The 21,346-nt window shown below is 40.5% G+C and overlaps 1 pseudogene; it reads left to right on the top strand.

The window, feature by feature from the left end:
- Positions 1 to 21,346, top strand: part of LOC109679226 (B-cell CLL/lymphoma 9 protein pseudogene) — a 204,762-nt pseudogene that overhangs the window by 37,169 nt on the left and 146,247 nt on the right.

Consider the following 21,346-nt stretch of genomic DNA (forward strand, 5'->3'; position numbering starts at 1 on the left):
CTCAGGGAACCTTGTTACAGCACTGGTTCCTAAGTTTAGAGTGTAACTTGCAATTTTAATCACTAAGACATTCGTAAGAGTCAATTCAGATGTGAGAGAAATGTCCTTATGCTCTGCACCCTGCAAGGATTGGCTGTTCAGTTAATATCCAGATAGCTGCAGGCATAGCTTCTATCACAAGAAGCTGTGTTGGGAAGCCAGTCTGTGACATCTCTTCCTCCCTCATTTGAAAGCCTCTAGCAGTGCACAAATCACTTTGATTCATTGCATATCTGTAACATTTTGGAACATAGTCACTGTCATTGCATAGTCTGGTAATGGTTGGGATCATATCAGTTCTGTCAATGGCTTTAATATTTCTACTCTTGCATTACCATGGCTTAAATTAACTCTGTAAATCTTCATTTCATTTTCAGTTAGGATTTCTTAGTAGTACACAAATGTTTCAGGTGCAAAATAACCTTCATTCATGCTGTTTAAAATTTGAGAACTCAGATGCTTCACTATGACCAAAGTTCAGTGGTGAATGGTCAACCCAGGCCATTCACTGACCACTGTCAGCACACATCCTCTGATGGCCTTAACACATTGGTGTTCTGCATATGGGACAACCTGTACATCCTCTGACTTCAAGTGCTTTAGTATGAGGTAATCTGGGATCACCAGAAGTATATTACACATGTGATGCTGGGCTACCCATAATTGGAGCCTTGTGGGTGGAAATCCTGACTTTGCATGACACATGGGCTTGCATGGCAGGAGACACTTCCCTCGAGTGTTCATAGACACATGACATGTGTCTAACCCAGTGAAGGGGACATCCATACCTTGAGGGTCAAATTATCATAGAACTTTCTGAATTGGAAGATGAGGGAACAATGGGAGGAAGTGAGCAGTACTCAAGGTCTGAGGACAGGTTTAGTCTGGATTTAGGTGTTAGAGAGAAATTGATTTTGGAGTGACATTCGTTGTGCAATATGGGACAGGAGAGAGTGAGCAGGATGCAGGGTTACATCCATCTGGTTGTCATAATCCACCTGGATTCTCCATGTGGTAGCGGAGAACCTTTCTTACTGCCACCCAGAGGACTGCTTTCTGAGCTCCATGCTGATTATCATCTACTAGAGACCTGCAGGTTTTTCAGCTCTGTACCTGACCTCCTGCCTCCATAATGGGGAATGTGTGAGGTGTGTTTTCAGCTCATGTGGTCTGCTCCTTCTCCATCCATGACCCTGAGGAATAAATAGAGAAGAGAAAACCCTGTCCATTGAGGGCCACAGTGTGCATGTGGTGCAGAAGATTCAATCTTCCAGGGCGCAAAGGGACCTGATGGGCAGAGGTAGGGAGGACTGATGATACCCAACTAAGGCAGGTGTTCCTTTGCCTGCGTGGGGAGGCACAGCAACAGGGAGATTGTTCAGAGGAATTCTTTCCTGATAGTTTTTACTAGCTCATCCTTTCAAAACAGGATGCCAGAGCCCGGGTGTCTTAATAGCAGAATTATTTCCTCAGACATCTGGTGAATAGAAGTCAAAGAAAAAAGTGCCAGTGTGCTTGGTTCCTGTTAACTCCATAAGTTCCAGGGTAGGGTCTGGACATAGAGGCCCATTTAGTTTATGGAATTTTCAATGGGTGAATGGAAGGAGAATGGGGATAGATAGGGTGACTGAAAGAGAAAGAACAGAGAGGAGGAGAGAGGAAAGGAGTGAGGGTGGGAGGGAAGAACAGGGAATTGTAGAGGTAGAGACAGAGACAAATAACTAGGGAGGTCTATTGTTAGGTCTATTGTTAGATTCTCTTCCAATTTAAGTTCATAGTCCTTTTAGATCCAAGCTTTTACTTAGTCATATTTACCTCTTCAAATGACACAGTTCAAATTAGATTCTACTGTCATTTAGGTATCTCCATTTGAATTTTCAGGGACAAGTTTGACCCAAAACAGCAATTCAGGGATAGTGAGAATTTTTGGGCTATTTTGCTTGTCAAGGAGGAAAAGCTGAATTTATGAAGGATATGTTCCTAGTGAATGGTCCCAGTGAATCCTTAAATAGAAAGAGTCACTTACTAATTTACTGCCACAGTGAGAGACATGAGCCAAAACAAAGAAAGTCATCCCTAGAGGCTGCTGAGATGTTGGAGATGAAAGAAAACCACTGAACTAAATAGAAAGTGTCTGGCTGTTCCCTCCTGTGCCTGATTCTGTTCTGGGATCCAGGGTTGGGTGAGACTTGAGAGAATCATAAAGTCCAGGCCTTCTGTCCGCTGCAGGCAGGTTAGTGAAATCCTGTCACTGTATGTCACAATAATACACGGTTTTGTTCTCCATGGTCATTGAGCTCAGCTGCAAGGTGAACAGGTCTGGACTATATCCACTGCCATGGTGACTGGACTCTTAAGGGAAGGGTTGTAATAGATGTCCTCGTCTCTATAGTCGTGCACTACCCAGTGCAGCTCTTTCTCTGTGGGCTGTGGGATCCAACTCCACAAGTGATCACTGGAGGTGGAGTAACCAGAGGAAGAAAAGGTGAGGGACAGAGTCTGTGGGGGTTTCAACAGGCAAGGGGCCCTCTCCTGCAGCTGCACCTAGGACAGGACATCTGGAGACAGAGAGGAGAATGAGTCATGAGCTCAGAGGAAGCATTCCCATGTTATCCTGTCTGAAACCCTGAGACACTCATATCTGGGAGCTGCCAGCAGGAAAACAAAGACCCACAAGTGTGTCATGTTCTTAGGGAGGATGTCCTTTATTCCCAGAGAATATTTCCAGTGTGTAGAAGAGCCTGAATTTAAGTGAAGGTGCAGCTTCATCAATGATGTGATTGGGAAATTGCATGTGGGATGTACACAATGGGGAGCCCTGTCTCCTGGGAGAACGCTGTTTGCTGATCTTTTGGAGAGCTCAACCCTCTCTCTCTCACTCTCTCCTGTTAGCCTCACCTGATCTGTCAGGAGTGAAATGTGCTGAAGATGCTAATCGTGAATGAATATGTGCACACACCACCCACACACTCAGTCACACTCATACATGCACTCACACACACACACACACACATATACATACACAACCCATATACTCAGCAACTCACACAGAAACACACACACACACACACACACACACATGCAAGCCAAGGCTGGCCATTCTGAACTCCTATATTTCCTATATTTGTGGAACTTATTTAATTAGATAATAGCTACATCTGTCAACATCCTTTCTGCTTTTCTAACACACATGTTGAAATGTCAAAGAAATGAGTATTGCTTATCATGCTGTGTTAATCATAACATAACCCAGGCAACCTTGTACCACATCCCCTATCTTCATGTAAATTCCAGTCAGTAAAACCTGTAACAAGAAATTCTCCCTTAAAGTACTCACTCCCTCTCAAGGGTGTACTTTCCTCTGTGATGAAACTTCCCCATAATTCCTTATTTTGTGTCATCTCTGAATTCTTTCTCTGCCAGTGATAATAACCTGGTGACTCTGGTGGAGTTCTCCCTGCCTCTGAGGCACCTCATCCTTCAAAACTGGCAATAATTTTCAGAACCCAAATGCACAGGGAGAAATGTCAAAACAGTCAAATGGCATTGCATCCTGACGCCCAGCTTCTTCACAGCCCAGGGAGGTATTATGAAGTGAAGACCACCCACAGATTGTGAGGAAATTGTTGAAAAGCCTTCTCCCCATTAGGAGTCTCTGACCAAACATATAGAGTGCTCCAACTATTTAAGAGCAAGGAAACAATTTACTCAATGGGCAACAAAATTAAATAGATATTTCACATTCATATGGGCAAATCACACATACACCATCCTCAAATTTTCTAACCATCAGGAAAATGCCAAGTGAAAGCACAGTGTGATTTTACATTGTGTCTGTGTTTGAAAAGTCATAATGAAACTCACTGAAGCTGGGGAAGGAGGAAGGGGTAAAGGAGAGTAATGAAGTGCTTATCTGATAGAAGTTCAAGATATTCACACATGAAATTCCATGGCAAATACACTTTTGACAATGTATACGCAATATGAAAATGAAGTACAAATTTCTTAAAAATTCTTATTGGGGTAAGTAATAGGAAAATGTAGGGGTGAATGTAGAGGTAAAGTAGGGTAAATATGATTGAGTCACTTTATATACCTGCCTAAAAAGAGAGCAATTAAACATTGGAAATCATTTTACACAGAATGGCGGAATGGGAGATGAACCTAACCATGGTACATGGTAACACAATAAAATACCATGTACAACTAATATATGCTGTTAAACTGTTTGACCAAGGAAAAGATACCATCACTAAGCTCCCACAAATCCACTAGTGAACACAAGTCCGGTGGATAGGAAGCAATTTTGTCAAAGTCATGTACACAATAACTGCACAGGTAATTTACAGCAGCCAAATAAGGAATTAACTTCAGTGTTTTTTGGAACAAGAAACATATAATGGAAACGTGGTGGTTTTACAGAATAGGTTAGTGTTCAGCATTCACACAAAGAAATACTACCATGTTTGGCAAAATGATCCACATCTATATGGCAGAACATAGTTACCTTTTTAATTTTAATTTAGTTATAATATGTGTATCTCCTGGTAGAGTTGAGATTCCAGGGTTCAAACTCAAGGCCTTACATTTGGTATGAGAGTGCCTTTTCAGAGGAGCCACTTTTTTTTGGTTATAAGTTTGTGTTTTTGCCCAGGTTGTCTGAATATTGATCCTTCTGTCTATGGTCCTGTGACAATTGTTATTCTAGGCATACACCACCACACCAAGCTTTTCACATTGGCCTCAATCTCTTGTCCTCCCAATCTCTGCCTCCTGAGTAACTGGGATTACAGGATTGAAATACATCACCTTGCCTAATTTTGTAAATCATTATGGTGATACGAGTGAAAAATTGAAAACTTAATTCAAACTAATGTAATAAAAACAATCTCTTCAAATATCAATAATTTTTAAGTTTTGGAATTTTGTGACCTTGCTTTCTGGTCATATTGAAATATATCTTAGATCATTTTAACCTTTGATTGCTTACTGTGCTAAACAAGAATCAGCAGTAATTTCTCCATTCTAACCATGTTTGGCTACTTTTTATTGATCACATTCTCTTTTCCCTCTCATCTGCCTTTCCTAGACTCCTGTGACCAATTTTCCCTTTCATTGCTGCACTCTTTATTTATTAGAATCCACAAATGCATGAGAATATGTGGTATTTGTCTTTGTATGTCTGACGTATTTCACTAGAAACAATGGTCTCCAGTTCTATCATGTGTCTGCAGAAGATCAGAATTCAATTTTTTGGGTGATCAATATCTCACTTCTGTAATATCTCATTTACTTCAAATTTCATCCATTGAATGGTGTCTGGTTGATTCCACTTTTATACATTATATATAGTACTCTGTTAAATATAATCATATATAGAGAAAACATGAAATTTTATGAATAATACATAATTTTAATAAATTATCAAAAATTAGCTTACACAAATAAGTAATATTTGTAACACAGTAATATTTGTAATATCAATAATACACCAACAGGCAACTATCTGAAATAGAAATTGAAAAAATTCTACCTGAAATGCTGTGAGATACAAAACACTTGGGGATAATTTAAACTGAGGAGGTGTGTTCTACATGGAAATTCATAAAACATGCATGAAATAAACTGCAGAAGACACAGGAATGTGGAAATTTCTCACATATTTATGAATAAAGTAATTAATATGTATAATGTGCATTTTTTCAAAAAGGATAAACATTTTTATTACTCTTTCACATTGCAAACAACAATATCTTTAACAGCATAAAAATTGATAGCAATAAACTTTTGCAGCCACAAAAGATGCTGAATAGTGAAGGCAATCATGAGGGAAAAGATGAAAGCCAGTGTGATCACACTACCTTACATCAGCACATGAAAGATAGCTCTGAGACCAACACAGCAAGGCTCCAGGAGAAGATTGAAGCTAGAGTGGTCACACTCCCTGATGTCAACACATGCCATAGAGTCTTGCAGAAAAACACAGCATGGCTCCAGTGAACAGCAGTCACGTGAAACATAAGGACCAGGAAGAATCCCACCTTTTCCAGTGACTGATTTTCCACAAAGTTAACAAAACATGACAGTGAGAAATCAACAGTATCTTCCATAAGTAACATGTGGAAAACCTGATATCCACATTCAGTAACAGTTTCCTTTCCCTCTCTCATATGGATCATAAGGATAAAACCCCCTGAACTTTGCACTACTCATTAATCACAAAATCTTGAACAGAAGATCAAGCAGAGAAGACATGTTTAATGAACAGACATTAGTCGATTTACCCTAGCTCTTGGGGACTCAGTCAATGGACCCCATTTTTCTGCTCTCCCAATGCATGATGGCCACCTTCATTTCAAATCACCCATGTCGCTCATGCATTACTGATTTTCCTACTCTACAGTCACTGCATAGATGCCCACAGGTTCCTGCACAGGGATTGGAGTTCATGAGCACCTGGAGTGGGAAACTCTGTGTACTTTGTATAGATGAAACATTCACTGAAAAGATGAAGAAACCCATTATTGTGGAGCCATGAGGACACAGCAAAAAGAGAACAAGATGCTGTCACCAGAGCTAACAGCACAATGGCAAATTCCATCTTCAAGTCTCCCCAAAGGCATTGGGACGGAGGTGAATCCATGACAGACTGAGCAGTTCAAGATCATCTCAATTTCCACCTCTCATGTTGTGGACTCGAAATGTCCACTTCCATTTCCCACAAGAATCTTTACACATAAGAAAGTAGGAGAGTCCTGGGATATGGTGACTGACAAGGTACACCAGCCTTTCCCTGGACCCCATGGAAAAAAGCACACCTGAGCTCAGGAAGGTACACTGCTCTCTGGGATTTAGAACTCAGGGGTCACCAGGATCATTTTCTCATTAACCAAAGATATAAAGGGAGATGTATGAAAGATTATAATCAAAAGCAAAATAAATTGTGTAAAATATTATAAATTGGCTTGTTCTGAGACCATTCATCATAGTACCTCACAGCAGGGGAACATTGAAAATTGTTAGGTTTTATGCATCAATGGCACTGAGCTCAATCCCATTTTGCTTTCTTAATCCCAAAATGTGTCCAAATCAGGGACTCTCTCTTAGTCTCTGTGCTGTCATAGGAAAAGTCTCACCAGAGAGCCTTGATCCACAGTAAAATATAATCATGTGACCACAGCAAATTTACTTCTGAGCCCCAAATTGACATTCTGAATTATGTTTATTTGAGAATATATCTAGTATTTGAAAATCACAACAACAGGGCCAAAACAGAACTAAAGTCTACAATAGATCATAAATCTACTATGACTCCCTGAGATATTTTAGATGGTGATGTAGCCAAGGCACACAGGAGAACAGTCCTTGACTCATTGCTGCACCTGCTTATGATTCCAGCCCTATGCTTCATGTATGCTGAATGCCCCTTGCTAGTTCTCAATGCCCTTGACTGGAGGTTAGCATTCCGTCTCACACAGAGATCCCATCTCTGTGTCTTTAACACAGTAATATGTGGCCATGTTCTCACCTCTCAAGCTGCTCATTTACAGATAGAATGTGTTCGTTTTGTCTCTGTAGATGGTGAATCTACCCTTCATGGAGTCTGTGTAGTACGGGTTTTCACCATTTGAGTTGATACGTCCAACCAACTCTATTCCCTTCCAAGTACCTGGCAGGTTTTGTATTTACCCAAATCCAAGAAGGTGAATCCAGAGGCTGCACAGGAGTGTCTCAGAGAAGCCCAAGGCTGTACCAGGCCCCTCCCATATTACATCAGCTGCAACTTATATTGGACACCTGCAATCATATAGAATCCTTTTCAGAAATCTGTCCTTATATTGCACACCTGAAAACACAGAGAATCCTGGTCAGAAAATATCATGCATACACACAGTTTCTCTCACTCATATCGCTTCACATACTCAGTATCTCCTGTTCTTCAAAAATATCACACTTTAAAATAGCAGCAAGGAATTCCCAGCTCAACTAAAACATCAGTGTGAATGGTCTGTCTTCCATGCTGATCACTGAGTGGGATCAGCAGGAATCCAGGGCTGGGCTTCTCTCTCAGATCTGCAGTGTCAGGGCTGTGCTGGTTTTCATGATCAGAGGGAGGACTTATTTTCATGTCCTCCTGCTACGTAGCAAGATTTGTTAGAAGTGTCAGAGATGCAAATAGATGTGAATGTTCTGGAGTGTCCATAGCACTTTAGAATGCATCTATAAGCTCAGAAACATGGAGGGGGGATTAAATGTGACCAAGATATCACTTTGGTAAGATTGAACCCAGTGTGATGAACTCTGATTCTCATCACTGGAACATAGTTTTCCTGATTCTATCCCTAGGACAGAACTTCACCTGCCTACTTATGCTGGTACAATCCACTTATTTATTGCTTCATTTCAGGATTTAACTTAGGAAAATGTAAAGGAATTATGGGACAATTGCATCACTGTGGTTTGTCCCCTGTCCACAACACTCTTTTTGTCTGTGGATGTTTTCTCAACCTCTTCACCTGTGTTTATTTGCAACAGCTTTATTGATGCATTGACATATTAAATTTACCTATTTCACCGTTATATTGCACACATAACGAAAAATGTGCCCGCTTGTGCAAACATCACTGCCATGAGAACAGTGAAAAAGTTGTGGAACCTGGAACCATGAGAACCTGATCCTCTCAGTCATCAAAGCCTGTATGATGGTGGACAGGGGAAGAAAATTCCTGTTGCTCCACAGATAAGAACAGATAAATTGTTCCTTCTTTTACCAGGTATTGTAGGCTAAAATACACCTGAGAGTAAAGAAAAGTGTGTTTAAATTGTCATTGATTGGAGGCACAGGCAGTATCATAGATGTCACAAGCATCCTTACAACATATTTTGATTTTGACATTCTGATGCTATTTCTTCTTAGAACAGTGTACTGTAAAACACTGATGTGCAAGACCTCTCTAGACTATTATCAGAATCTTCATTCATTCACTTCTTGTCTACCAGTCTCTCCTTCTGTGGAATGAAGTCAAGTGGAACTAAAAGTGTCTCCAAGCAATGACTTGAGGGATAGATTTGTATGTAAAGAAAGAAGCCAAGTACTATTGTTCAATAGAATTGGGCCAAATGAATTGTGGAGATGGACAAAGATGTCCCTCCCTTCATAGGCTTAGAGTGCTAGGATCTTCTAAGTATAAAGCCTTGAGGGAGAAGCCCAGAAGGCCCCTGGTTCCTTAGCATTCATTGTCCACATCTGCTGCCAATCTCTGCTCTCTCTGCTCTCTGAATCTGCACTTGTCAGCTCTCAAGAAGATACTGAAGGCAATGCAGGGGAAGTCTGATCCACTGCTCTGTAAGAGGAAACTGGCCAACATTTTCAGAATCCACACAGTTCTAGTTCTGCAAGGACAATGAGTGAAAGAACTATGGAGGATGCAGCACACAGTCCTGGAATTTAAACAGAGGTTTGTCAGAGTGAGGAGCCAACACTTAGTCTCCTTCAATAGTGACTTGTGTAACGAAGGGAGCAAGGATTTTTCCAAGACCCCAGAAATGTAAGTCTGTCAGTGTGCATAGCCTGTCTGGGAAAGCAGTATGTGTTGGAGTCCAACCTGCTTGAGTTCAGCATGGGCTGAGCCCAGCAAAGCCAAGGAGCTGGGAAGCCTGAGCCCTTGGGCCTCACTACTGCCAAGTGTGCTTAAGACCTGGAGTAAGAGCATATCAGTCTCAAATTTATGATTCCACATTGCTTATACTGTCTAATCTTGCACTTTTTTGAACCAGTTACCCAATTTCTCTCTTTCTCCTGCATTTTGTAACTGCCAGCATTATAATTTGTAGGTAGTTATTTTTCATAATTCTCAGAGTGGATGCCTACAGGAAACTTGCCTCAAAGTGAATAGTAAGCTGAAGTTAACCCAAATAATATTTAGAAATCCATAGTACGTATTTTTTTTCAATTCCAAATTTTTCTTTATTAGGATATATTCATTATAGGTGGAGATTTATAGTGACTGTTCCAATTATTCTTATATTGTATATTATTTACATTGTCCCCATCATTCCTCCCTCTCATCCCAATCCCAACCCCACATAAAATTATTGCTGGAGGTTTTTTAGTTCTGTTTCATTCATCATATAACATCACCTTAATGTCTATCCTTACCCACCCCGTTCCCCCTGGTAATTCCCACACACTGTGAATGTTTTACAATCCTGGTTTTCATACTTAATATTTGAGTTGATGTTCAAAGGGGTTTTACAATGTATGCAAACTTCTGGGTGTGCTTTACCTTGGTTCATTCAATCCCTTAGAATATTCTCCCTTACCCCTTTACCTCCCACCCTGTTTTTCAACAGCTTTCAATACACATCCTTATATCTCCTGCAGTATTACTGAGGCTCTATGATTTTCTTTTCCTTTCTCTCTTTCTCTGAGTTCCACTGTTACAAACAGGGTCCATAACTGAGTTTCTATATGATCATGCTTGTTTTTCTATACATGTTTATCATTGGACCTATCTTCCATGTATGAGAGAAAACATGTCTCTTTTGTATCTGATCCTGTCTAATTTCACTTAACATGAAGTTAGTGTCAAGGAAGCAGACAGGTGTATTGAATAAGCTGCAAGTTTGAGTTTGAGTTTGGCATAGCCCAAAACCACAACAGGGAACGAGTATAGTTATGCCCAGTAAAATTGCACGCTTAATTTTCAGTCTCAGCTGCAGAAGTGGGCAAGATGCAGTACAACTGTTTTTTCCTTTAAAGTTTATGTTTGGAGAGAAGTTGTCACAGGTCCCTCCTGTTGCCAAGGGGATCACGGGTCACGACCCCTTCCCCAAGAAGTGCCTCTCCACCCAGTGTTGCTATTGATTTAATAAACACACTGGAGATGGGCAGTAGTGGTGTGTGTCCATCTGAGCACACAGCCTACTTGGCCCCAGCTTTATACACATTTTGTCTTCTCTGTTGTCCTTTCTGCATCTCCAGTCACCCCCAAGTTAGATATCTAGGACAAGCCTGTGTGTAATGCTAGAGGTGGCATCCCAAACAGGGACCTGAAAGGGAAGTGACACCTAGATGGGAAACTAACTACTGGGGAACTTGAAGCCTGAGATGAGGAGACACTCTCCATCAAGTGTGCACATAAGAGAAGTAAAGAGGGGGTGGAGGGTGAGTTGAGTACAGCCAAGTATAAAGCCATAGGACTAGGTGTGTCTAAGGACTGAGAGTGCTCCATACAGGCTTTAAAAGCTATGTTAAAGATTAGAGGAAGCAGAGTTAAGTTGATGCAACTTTTGCAGTTTTTAGATATTGTATAGGATACTTGCCCATGGTTTCCTGAAGAGATACCATAAACTTAGAAACATGGAACAAGGTAGGAGTCGGGCTGAGGGCATGCTATGCTGCTGAAAGTCCCGAATGCATGCCCATTTTTACTTTTGGTTTGTGGTCTATGATTAGAGATTGTTTGGGGCCTACTCCCTCACACAAAGCCTCCTCAGTATTTGAACTGGCATGTGGGGCTCACCCCTTACAATCACCAAGGCAGTATCCCATAAAGGAAAAACGTGGGCAGTGCAGCCACTGAGCAATCCACCCCACCTTATGAGAATAGGTTTCCCATAACATTACAATTCAACCCAACAATGATTCAGATTCTGATTTAATGTCAAATGAGGAGGGTGCTCTGGCACACCAAGCATAGGGAACCATGCATTTGGGGGTACCGCCACAGGCCAAAATTTTTTCTATTCTTGCTAAGAGTCCCCTGCAGGCTGCCTGGCAGGAACCTCACAGGTCAGGGAGAGGATACAGCTAGTTTTAAATGTTACCCTGTGCTCAAGAGGCCAGACGCTAACAACTCTGGCATGCAACAGAGATTTCATGAAAAGATTCCATTTAAAATTTAAAGGAAGTGAAACAAGGCTGAACAATGTATGGCTCTACAGAGCCATTTACACAGGGCTATTACAGAGTGTGATAGGAGACACTGCTGTGCCTCCAGAGGAAAAGACAGGGCTTGCTAATGCATGCCTCTCTCTAGGTGATTATTTGCTGTGGCAAACAGATTTTGTAGATTTATGTCAGGAGCAGGCTAAATGAAATTTGGCTCATGGACTTCAAATAACTGCAGATGTGTTCATGGGAAGAGGACCTTTTGAAGGCGTAGATAAGCAATTACAATATCCCCTTCAGGTGTATTGGCAGATTGCCATTGTAGACACAAGGGCATGGAGAGAACTACACAGGAAAGGAGAGAAAGTTTTGGAATTAACTAGCATTCTTGAAGGTCCTGCTGAGCCATATCAATAGTTTGTGGCATGCCTACTGCAAAATGTAGGCAGGAGAGTGGTTGATGCCAAAGCCAGAAACATACTGGTAGAATGGAAGGCTTTCAAGAATGCTAATAAGGCTTGTAAAGCAGCCTTCCACCCATATAGACAAAGAGCTTCTCAGCAGGAAATGATTAGAATCTGTGTAGATGTTGGGCCAATCACATCCAGGGTACAGCTTTAGCTGCTGCCTTAAAGGAAGTGTTGTTTTTCCCCTTGGGGAAGGAAAAAAGGAATATGATTTTTCTGTGGAAGAGAGGAATGTTTTGCTAGGATGTGTAGGAATAGGCCCCAACAACAGCTAGGTATTTCACAGGCTTTCACAAGGCCACTGACTGGCACCAATGTGCCCAGGGTTTGACCCCTGGGGTTTGTTCTTGGTGTCAGAGGGGAAAACATTGAGCAAATGAATGCCACTCCAAAACAGATATCAATGGGCAACCTCTTAGAGGGCAGTGAAACTTTCAACAGGGCTGGCCCCAGCCTCATCAAACAGTGGGCAAAATCATTATGCAGGCTCTGCACAAATACCCACCATTGAAAACCTTTGAGTATATCCCCAGGAGTGGGATTGCTGGATCATATGGCATAACTCTCTTTAGATTTTTAAGAAGCCTCCAATTTTTTTTCCCACAATGGTTGCACTAACTTGCATTCCCACTAGCAGTGTATAAGGGTTCCTTGTCCCCACATTCTTACCAACCCCTGTTGTTGGTGGTATTTTAATGTTGGCTATTCTAACAGGAGTGAGGTGGGATCTTAGTGAGGTTTTGATCTGCATTTCCTTTATGGCTAGATATGGTGAGCATTTTTTCATGTGTCTTTTGGCCATTTGGATTTCTTCTTTTCAGAAAGTTCTGTTTAGTTCTGGTGCCCATTTCTTCGTTTGCTCACTGATTTTGGTAGAGTTTAGTTTTTTAAGTTCCCTGTATACTCTGGTTATCAGTTCTTTGTCTGATGTGTATCTGGCAAATATTTTCTCCCAGTCTGTGAGTGGTCTCTTCAGTTTAGAGACCATTTCTTTTGTTGAGCAGAATCTTTTTAGTTTTATGAAGTCACATTTGTCCATTCTTTCTCTTAGTTGTTGAGCTCTGGGTTCTATTGAGAAAGTCCTTGCCTATGCCTATTGCTTCCAGAGTGTTTCCTGCTCTTTCCTGTACTTACTTCAAATTTTTGGGTCTGATATTAATGTCTTTGACCATTTTATACAGGGTGATAAACATGGATCTAGTTTCAGATTCTTGCAGATGGATAACCACTTTTCCCAGCAACATTTGTTGAAGACGCTGTCTTTTCTCCATCGTATATTTTTGGAATCATTGTCAAAAATAAGGTAGGTATAGTTGTGTGGATTAATATCCAGATCTTCTATTCTGGTCCACTGCTCTTCATGTCTGTTTTTGTGCCAGTACCATGCTGTTTTATTGCTGTTGCCTTGTAATATAGTTTGAAGTTGGGAATTGTGATACCTCCAGCATTGCTGTTTTTGCTGAGTATTGCCTTGGCTATTCTTGGTCTCTTATGTTTCCTAATGAACTTTAGGGTAGATTTTTCAATGTCTGTGATGGAAGTCATTGGGATTTTGATGGGAAGTGCATAAAACATGTAGATTGCTTTTGGTAGTGTGGCCATTTTTTTCTATGTTGATTCTACCAAGCCATGAGCACGGTAGATTTTTCCATCTTCTTTAGTCTTCCTTGATCTCTTTCTTCAGGGGTTTGTAGTTCTGCTTGTAGAGGTCATTCACATCCTTGGTTAAGTACTGGGTATTTGATTTTTTTGAGGCTATTGTAAATGGAATTGTTTCCACAACTCCTTCTCAGTTTGTTCGTTCTTTGTGTACAGAAAAGCAAATGATTTTTGTAAGTTGATTTTTTATGCTGCTACCTTGCTATAGCTGTTTATGGTGTCTAGGAGTTTTTGGGGAGACTATTTTGGATCTTTAAAGTATAAGATCATGTCATCTGCAAATAGGGATATTTTGACAGCTTCTTTATCTATTTGTATTCCTTTTATTTCTCCTTCTTGCCTAATTGCTCTGGCCAGAAATTCCAGTATTATGTTGAATAGAAATGGGAATAGTGGACACCCTTGTCTCGTTCCTGACTTTAGGGGAAATGATTTCAGTTTTTCACTGTTAAGTATGATGTTGCTGTAGTGCTGTAGGTTTGTCATATATAGCCTTCACAATGTTGAGGTACATACCTTCTATTCCTAGTTTTCTTAGAACTTGTGTCATGCAGGGGTGTTGGATCTTATCAAACCCCTTTTCTGCATCTGCTGAGATGATCAAGTGGTTTTTGTCTTTGCTTCTACTAATGTGCTGTATTACTTTTATAGATTTGTGTATGTTGAAGCACCCCTGCATTGTGGGATGAAGCCAACTTGGTCATGTTTGTTGATCTTTCTGATGTGTTGTTGGACTCAGTTTGCCATTATTTTATTGAGGATTTCTACATCGATGCTCATTAAGGGAATGGGCTTAATATTTTCCTTTTTGGAGGTGTCTTTGATTTTGGGGTGAGAGTAATATTGGCTTCACAAAATGAGTTAGGCAGTGTTCTTTCCCTTTTTATTTCATGGAATAGTTTAAGATGGGTTGGTATTAGTTCTTCTTTAAACGTCTAATAGAATTCAGAGGGGAATCCATTTGGTCCCGGACTTTCCTTTTTTGGTAGACTCTTTATTGCTGCTTCAATTTCATTTTGTTTTATAGATCTATTCAGGTAATAAACATCCTTTTGGTTCAGATTTGGATGGTCATAACTATGTAGAAATCTGACCATTTCTTCAAGATTTTCAAATGTACTAGAATATATGTTCTCAAAGTAGTCTCTGATGACTTCCTGGATTTCCATGGTGTTTGTTGTTATCTCCCTTTTTGCATTTTGGATTTTACTGATTTAGGTTTTTTCTCTCCCCCTTTTAATCAGGGTTACCAGGGGTCTGTCATTCTTATTTATTTTTTTGACGAACCAGCTTTTTGTTTCATTGATGCTTTGTATGTGTTTTTTATTTGTTTGTTTCTATTTCATGGATTTCAATCATTACTTTAATTATTTCACTTCTTCTTGTTTTGGGATTTGCTTATTCTTGTTTTTCTAGGAGTTTGAGCTGTAGTTTTATGTCATTGATTTGAGATATTATTGACCTTTTAGTATATACACTCATTGCTATAAACTTTCCTCTTAGGACTGCCTTTGTTGTATCCCTAGGGTTCCGGTAGGTCGTATTTTCATTTTCATTAATTTCCAGGAAACTTTTAATTTCCTCTTTTATTTCATCAATGATCCATTGATCATTGAACAATGTGTTTTTCAGCTAAAAATTGTTTGCATGTTTTACTATTTTTTTGTTGTTGATTTCTAGTTTCATTGCATTGTGATCAGACAGAATACCTGGTGAATGTGATCAGATATAATGCTGAGGCTTGCTGTGTGCCCAAAGATATGAACAGTTTTGGAGAAGGTTCCATGAGCTGCTGAGAAGAATGGATATTGTGCAGAAGTTGGATGAAATATTCTGCAGGCATCAGCTAGATGCCTTTGATTTATGCTGTGATTTAATTGTAGAATTTTTTATTGATTTTTGTTTGGATAATCTATCTGTTGGTGATAGGGGGGTATTAAAGTTTCCCACTTCCACTGTGTTGGAATCTGTATATATGATTTTAGGTCTTTCAGAGTATGTTTGATGAAATTGTGTGCACTGACTTTGGATGCATATAGGTTGATAATTGTTATTTCCTTGTGCTGTATTTCTCCTTTTAGTAATATGGAGTGTCCTTCTTTATCTCCTTTGGAAAATGTAAGTTTGAAGTCTACTTTGTCTGAGATAAGTATTGCTACCCATCCCTGTTTTCGGGGGCCATAGGCTTTGTACATCTTCTTCCAGCCTTTCTCTCTCAACCAGTGCTTCTTTCTGTCAATGAGATGGGTCTCCAATAAGCAACAGATTGTTGGATCTGCCTTCATAACCCAGTTTGCCAAATGGTGTCTTTTGATAGGGGAATTAAGTCTGTTAACATTCAGTTTTAGTATTGATAGGTATGTGGTGATTCCTGCCATTTAGTTGTCTTTGTTGTTTTAGGGTTTGATTGTGTGCAGCTCTCTACTTTCTTTCCTTTTCTGCTCCTGTAGTTTGGTGCTGCCTGCCCTGTCATGGTTATGTTGGGTTTCACTTTTGGTGTGTAGAATTCCTTGAAGACTCCTTTGTAGTGGTGGCTTGCTGGTCATATATTGTTTTACTTTCTGCTTCTCATGGAAGACTTTAAATTGCTCCATGTATTTTGAATGATAGTTTTGCCTGGTAGAGTATCCTAGTTTTGAAGTTATTTTCATTCAATGCCCGGAAGACCTCACTCTATGCTTTTCTTGTTTATAAGGTTTCTGTTGGGAAATCTGTGATTTTAATGGGTTTATCTTTGTATTTTAGTTGTTTTTTCTCTCTTATAGCTTTCAATATTCTTTCTTTATTCTCTGTGCCTGTGTTTTAGTGATAATATGTAGTGGGGTAGTTCTATTTTGGTCAAGGCTGGTGTCCTGGAGGTTTCTTGTACTTTAGTGGGCTTAGTTTTCTCTAGATTTGGGAAATATTCAGTTATTATTTTGTTGAATATATTATGAGTGACTTTTCTTGAACCTCTTCTTTTTCAATGGCTATGGTTCTCAGGTTTGGCCTTTTGATGTAGTCAGTGAGTTCTTGCATATTCCTTTCACAGGTCTTGAGTTGTCTGACTAATAGTTCTTCAGTTTTTCCTTTATATTTCCATTTCGTCTGAAAGTTCTGAGATTCTGTCTTCTGCTTTTTCTAGTCTGCTGGAGTGTTCCTTCCATTTTGTTTTTTATTTCTGTTTCATTCCTTTTTCTGAGTTTTTCCATGTCATGGGTTACTTCCTCTTTAATATTGTCAATTTTCATCTTTAATTCATTTTTCTCTGTATTTATGGTGTTTTCAGTTTCAGTTTGGTGTTTATTTAGGGTTCATTTGAGTTCATTTATTTGTTTTTGTGTTTTCTCATATTCTTTATTTTTGTTGTCTTGGAATTTTTTGAATGCCTCCTGTACATATTGGTTGACCATGTCTAGTAACATCTCTATGAAATTTGAATACTTGCAGGATTTCTTCTTTCAGGGATTTCTTGTGGGCTTCATAGGGTTCCTTTGTAGTTTATCTTTGTTTCATTGGAGTCTGAGTCTGGGTACCTGTTTTCTTCATTTCGCTCTGAATCCTGTACTAATTTATTTTTGCCTGGAGAATGGTTTCCATCCCTTTGTCATCTTCAAATCATTCCACTTGGTACTGTTTCTGTCCCTGGTCTACATATAATTAAGTGTTTGCTAATTTTCAATAAAGAGAAAAAAGTAAAAGAAAAAGAAAGAAAAAAATGGAGAACCAAAGAAATCAACAGAGAGAGATGATGTACAATCAAACAGCAAACAACACAAAGACAAGAAAAAAAATTCCCAGTTCAGGAACAGTAGAATTTCAGTCTTAGTAGATCTGGTGTTACTACTTTAGCATCCAGTCCTGTTTGACAGCATATCCTAGACAGGTTTGGAGTTGGCATCTCCCAGTGGTGGAACTCTCCTGGTTTCTCAGTGTAATGTGCATTGGAGAAGAATTTTATGGGCTGTGGGTTCAGGGTTTCAGTGTTTTGTTTCTTCATTTTTTTTTTTTTTGGTAAGTGTGGTTCCACCTGGAAAATATTCTGTTTTGTCTGCTGAAGGTCTCCCAAAAACTTTTGTAGTGGCTGAATGGGCAGCAGCCTGTGAGTGGAGACTCAGTGGGCCTATGGGGTGGCAGGCAGGTGGTGGACCAGGTCCCTGTGTGTGGCAACCTGTGCCCATGGGGGACAAAGACTGGTAGTCCAGAGAGTGGGCAGTGGCCTGGCAGGCCAGCAGGCTGGTGGGCAGGTCACAGTGGTGTAGGGGTGGCAGATCTCCTGTCCATTCAGTGTATTATGGTGTGGAGAAGCTTCCACAGTCTAGGGGTTCAGGATGCTAATATTTCAGCTCTTCCTGTTGTTTTACCTCAGCCAATCTTGTCTGCAGAGTCTCAGCAAGGTCCCTGATTCATAAAGTTCACACTGTCTGTGTCTGTTTCCCAGTCGCCATTTTGGATCCTCCCTTGATCATTTCCCCACCATTGTTTCAATGTTAATAATAGTATTATATCCTCCCTGTCTTATTTGTTGGATTTTTGTACAATTTTTTGTTGAGCAAATAGCAGTGAATTACTGGCATGCTATCTTTCCTATAGCAACCAAATAGGCAAATGATCTACTACAGAATCAGGAACAAATATCTCCTCAACAATGGTAAAAGGAGTAAACCAACAGTCAACATATCTGAAATAGGATCCATGTGCCTAAGGTTTCTTCCACCAAAGGTTAAGAATGTACCTTCTTTTCATCTGAGCAGAATAAAGGTCGGAGTTTAGCTCTCATTGACATCACCAGGGCAGCATTAAGAAACTCTTGTCAGGACAGTATCATTCTCATGGGTAAGACAGATCAAAGTCCAGAGGATGGCTCACTCAGTGTTCCTGAGGCTGTTTGCATTGTCTAGATCCTCAACCTTTTGCACCAAATAAGTCACCTAATGTAAATAAACAGTGCTGCTTGCAATCCACGGCACCTATAAATGTCCAGAACCCCACAAATCAACTTTACAACATCAACAAGAAACCTGCCCATGTTCTATGCAGAGAGACCTGAATTACCCAAGGAAACCTTCTGGTATCACCTAGGGGAACACTGGAAAACCTGGAATGAAACATCTCCAGGCTATGGAGACTATACTAAATAACAACAGAATTGATTTATAAGTATCTCCTAAGAGACAAAGAAAATATCAGCACATGGATACAGTTGTGACCTACAGCCTGCAAACAACCAGCATCACGTGGATTCCGCCATGACTTTCATGGAACATGTCTAGCCATGTTCCAGGTCAACACCTCAGAATGGTCCTCAAGAGATTTTACAATTGGAACTCTGGGTTTGTCTCTCTCCAACCTCCTCAGAGGACAACTGCTCCAGATGCATGCATCTCAAAGCAGAGATACTTGAGGGTCACTGCTTCCATGTCCCACTGATTGCCCTCTATGAGGATATACAAGTCTCCTCACCTGAGAGTAGTGATTTAGAGTGATATTCCTCCTGGGAGGGGAGACTCACCTCCAGTGTCAGGTGATTTGGAGAGGACTGCTGGACTGAGCAGGGCTGGTCAGAGGAAGCAGGCTGTTTCTGCTTAATCATATCAACTTCTGTGGAACCTGGGCATTTAATGCTCTTGAGTCTTCTCTGAACAGACGTGCAGACACTGAGTGCTTTGATAATGTTCCATGAGGGATCAGACAGTGACTGAAAGGACATCAAAGTTTTTGGGAAGCAAGTATATTAAGCAAGATGAAATCCACTCAGATGACTCCTGTCCAAAGGCTGAGCACCAAGAACAAAGGGGGTATAGGAGGGAGGAGGATCAGAAGAAAACAGACTAGGTCTGAATCCTGAGAAAGTAGCAGGGAGGTATGGATTGCATAGCAGAGAGATAAAACCTGAGGAATCTAATCATAAGGAAGGTCACATAGCACTGGGGAGGGGAAAAAGACATGAAGACATGTAGAACTAGGGTAAATCAGCCTACAAAATTAAATATAACTATATATGGATTAGACCTTGGTTTTTGCTTCTGTAGCCTGCTTGCAAGTGTATATAAGTTGACACTCATTTAAGGCACAGCCTTTGGACATGAGTCTGCTGAGTCTGTGCTGGTGCAATAAACATTGTTTCCCACTAAATTGCCTCAGTGTCTTGTATCTCAGCTAGCAAATTCCTGCAACATTTCTTGGAGACTTGTCTGATATTGCAGAGAGAATGTGAGTTATCACCTCCTCTGTCAGTAAAATGCATCCCTCCAGACAAAAGGGAGGAGGTCCCACCAGGTTGCAATGTACAGCTTGAACTGGAGGGACATTAGTCCACCTGTAAGTAAGAGTGAGGGCCTCAGATGCACATGGGACCAGGTGAGGCACAGGAAACAGTGAGGGATGGAAACACCACTCATCAATCTGGTATGAAACTGGCTTCAATTTCAGGCCTGCCTCAGGAGGCAGAAGTGCAGACTGATCACCTCCCAGAGACAACTAGTTACTGCTAGAAACCATGGTGAAACTGTGCCTCTAAGGTTTGGGGAGAGAGATGGAAATAGTGCTCTGTGAGAGAGTGTGTGAAAGTGCGAGACTGAGATGAAGCCCAGCTGTAAAGCAAGTGAGGAATCACAATTGTTGGGTCCATGGCCACTCATAAGGTCCATTTTCCTGCTGAATGCTGCCATGCCAATATCCTAAATACATTTGATTGTCCCTAGGCACTCTGCTACATTACTACATTGCCATGTTGTGCATTTTCTGAATTGTTAAGTTTTCAGACCCCACATGACTCACTTTCAGTACTGCAATCATGAAAATCTATGATTTCCTAACTTGCAACTCCAAATTATTTCTAACATGCTCATTTCCACAGCTGCTTCCATACCTTTAGATACAAGTTAAAATTGCACCACACCTATCTTAGTCTGTGCTATCTTAAGAAAACCTAACACACGTGGTGATCATTGCATCATACGCAATTACCACTCAGTTCTGGATACTGGGAAGTCTAACATCAAGATATTGTTTTTTTCAGTATCTGGTAAGTATGGTAATATGCTGGCAATCTGACAAATCTATGCCTGGGTGCATTTGGAAACATTTTCTCAGAGCTTGGGAGACAGAAGTCTCATGGTACCATGCCAAGACATCAAAACCAGAGCAAACCATATACGTCCAAAAATCTGTTGTTCTTCTGACATCCATCCCAAGCTGGATGCCCTATGCTTTGGCAGTTAAATGGCCCAGATTCTTGGAGAAATATGTAGAGTAAGTACATCTTCAGTATCTGAAGGCAGCTGACAGAGTCAAAATCCCTGAACAT

Source organism: Castor canadensis, chromosome 3, assembly GCF_047511655.1.
Source record: "Castor canadensis chromosome 3, mCasCan1.hap1v2, whole genome shotgun sequence".
Classification (NCBI taxonomy): Eukaryota; Metazoa; Chordata; class Mammalia; order Rodentia; family Castoridae; genus Castor; species Castor canadensis.